Genomic DNA, 3497 nt, shown 5'->3' on the forward strand with positions numbered 1-3497 from the left:
TAATTTCCTAACAATGTAGATTTTCCAGCTATCTTTCTATTATTGATTTCTAGTTTAATTCCATTATGGTCTGGAATCATACTTTGTATAATCCATATTTGTTCAATTTATTAGATGTAATTTATGGATTAGAATGTAATCTATCTTGATGAATGTTCCACGTGAGCTTCAGAAGAATGTATGTTCTGACGTCCTTATTTGCAGTATTCTATTCATTTCAGTTAGATCAAGTTGCTCAATAGTGCTATTCAGATCAATTATATCCTTACTATTTTTCTACCTCCTTGATCTAACAATTACTGAAAAAGGCATGCTGAAGTTTTTAACTATTATAGTGAATATTTCTGTTTCACCTTTATTTCTATCAGTTTTGTCTCATATGTTTTGATATTCTGTTGGTAGGTGCATACATGTTTAGAACTGCTGTCTTTTTGGAGCATGGACCCTTTATCATTATATAATGCTCTTCTTTATCTTTCATGATCTTCCTTGTTCTGAAATCAGTTTTGTCTAAATTTAATATAGCTGCTCCAAATTTCTTTTGATTAGGTTTAACATAGTATACATTTTTTCATCTCTTTACACTTAATGAAATGTTTATATTTAAAGTAGATTTCTTGTAGACAACATAGAGTTGTGTCTCTTCTTTAAAAACCTACTCCGGAAATCTCTATTTTCAGTAGACTTTTTAGACCCTTCACATTTAATATGATTATTGATATAGTCACAATAATATCTGCCATATTTGTGACTGTTTTCTATGTCTTGCAATTGTACTTAGTTTTTGTTTTTTAAATCTTCCTCTCTTTTTCTGCCCTCTATGGTTTTAATTGAGCATTTTATGTGAGTTCATTTTATCTCCTTTCTTACTATATCATCATAGTTTCTTAAAAGCATGTAATCTTGACTTATACACTTATGTTCTGATATTAATTCACCTTCAAATAATGCCACACCACTTCACATATAGTGTGAGTATCTTGTCCAGGGTTTTTTCAGTTCTTCCTTCTTACCCTTTGTCATATTGCTATCATTTGGGTTGCTTCTCCATATACTATAATTATCTAATAAACTGCTACTATTATTGCTTTAAAGAAACGGCTATCTTTGAAATAAACGAAGAATAAGAAAAATAAAATATCATTCTTTACCAGTGTTTATTTCTTCTCCAGTGTTCTTTCTTCATGTATAGCAAAATTTCAGACCTATGATATTTTTCTTCTAACTGAAGACCTTTTTAGCATTTCTTACAAGTCAGGTCTGCTAGTGATTAATTCTCTCAGTATTTTTTGTCTGATAAAGTAATTATCCTTCATTTTTGAAACATAACTTTCCTAGATATAGAATTCCACATTAATGTTTGCTTTTTCTTTCATCACTTTAATTAATGTATTTTACTGTCTTCTTGCTTTCATGGTTTCTGGTGAGAAGTCTGATGTAATTTTAACCTTTTTCTCTATAGATAAGGTGATTTGTTTTCTCCTTCTTACTTCTTTCGGATATTTTTGTCTTTGGCTGTCTGGCAGTTTATGATATGGTATGCTTAGATGTGTGTGTGTGTGTGTGTGTGTGTATTTGATATTTGTGCTGCTTGGTGTTCTCTGAGCTTCCTTGATGTACCATTTAGTATCTATTATTAGTTATAGAAAATTTTGGTCATTATTACTTCAAATATTTTTTCTGCTTCATTCTATCTTAATTTCCATTGGGGTATCCAAATTACGTGAGTATTATATCACTTGAAATTGTCCCACATTTCTTGGATATTCTGTTGTTTTGTTTCATCTTTTTCATTGCAATTTGGAAAGTTTCTATTGGACTATCCTCAAGCTTACCTACTCTACCCTTGGCCATATTAAATCTACTGATCCACCCAGCAAAAGTTTTCTGCATTTATCTTACAGTGTTTCTAATTAAAAGTTTCCATCTCTCTGCTTATATTACCTATCTCTTCCTGCATGTTATCTCCTTTGTCCATTAGCTGCCTTAACCTATTAATTATAATTATTTTGAATTTCAGGTCTGATCATTCCAGGATTGTCTGATTCATATCTGAATCTGGTTGTGATGATTGCTTCATTGCTGTCTCTCTTTAGAATGTTTCATTTTGTTTTTTGTGTGTTTACTTATTAGCATATCTTCACATTTTTTTGATGAAAGTTGGACATACTGTGATTTATGCTAATCTGCATGGGGTTTGGCTTTGTTAAGTGCTTGCTGCAGCTATAGGTGACAGAGTCACCTATAATGTCTTTGTTTTGTTCTCTCTTGATATTTGACTTTCATAATTAGTCTTCCTCAAAGAGATTTCTTTTTTCTTGTGGCTTTTCTAGTTGTAATTCACTGTTACACTTTGAGCCCGGTAGGTGCGGTGGTAAAATCAGAGAAGTGGGAAGCATCCTATAATCTTCCCATTCAATCTCAGTCTTTTAGTGGGTCTGTGTCTCAGGACTGTGAGTTTTATAAATTTTCCTATAGTGCTAAAGCTTTCCCCCACATCCCTACCACATTTCTTGGCTGAAGTGTTCCCAGTTTATCTCCTTAAAGCCATTTATCTCCTTAAAGCCAATTATCTCTCTCTTAGATGTGTGAAGTTTTTCCCCTGTTAGGTGAGACAGAAAAACTGGTGGCACCCAGATCGAGGATTTTCCTCAGCTGAGATAAAACTGTGACAGTTTTCTCTCCTAGAGAATAAGGCTTTGATATGAAGGAGGCTTTCACTATTACACATGCGCTCATTTGCCAGAACCACGGGAGTCAATATTTTTGCATTCTCACTGCGAGAACCTGGTGGGGTTCTCCTGAAGGTAAAACCTAGAAAGTGTGACTCTCCTCCTCCCAACACCTTTGCCCACGAAGCCTGTGCCTTCCCGTAGCTTCTCAGATTCATTATAGTCCATACTCAGTCTCCAGCAATTCATCAAAATTGCCATTTAAATGTTCCTACCAGTTTATGACTGCAGTAGATACTGCTCTAGGTAAATAGATGTCAGCTATGACTCTCTCTAGGTGCCCCTTTCTCTCCAGATTCCAGGGTATTGGTTTTCTCTGAAATCTCAGTTCTCTGATGTGTCCAGGAAAAGTCACAAATTTTCAGTTTATCTGATTCTTTCTTATGATAAGGATAGGAATTATATCCTCTAAACTTTTTATTTGATAGAGTTAAAACAAGAGAAGTGCTTGCTCTTTTAAGCCTCTGAATTTTTGGATAATTTTATATGCAGCAATTTTATAGAAATAACTAGTTGACACATGTTGCACACACACATGTGATTTTGATTGAGATTACATTGAGTTCAAAGATCTTTTGAAGGGAGTTGACATCTTTACAATATAATTTCTTCTGATTAAATGTATGGACATAGTACATCTTCAATTTATTTCTTAAATTATGCACTGTAGTTTGCTGGGTAGAATTCTGAAATTTTTAAATCATAATTTGACATCTTTTGATATTATTATAAATGGCATATTGAAATATTTTCTATTTGTTCATG

This window comes from Mandrillus leucophaeus, unplaced genomic scaffold (assembly GCF_000951045.1).
Source record: "Mandrillus leucophaeus isolate KB7577 unplaced genomic scaffold, Mleu.le_1.0 Scaffold116, whole genome shotgun sequence".
Taxonomy (NCBI): Eukaryota; Metazoa; Chordata; class Mammalia; order Primates; family Cercopithecidae; genus Mandrillus; species Mandrillus leucophaeus.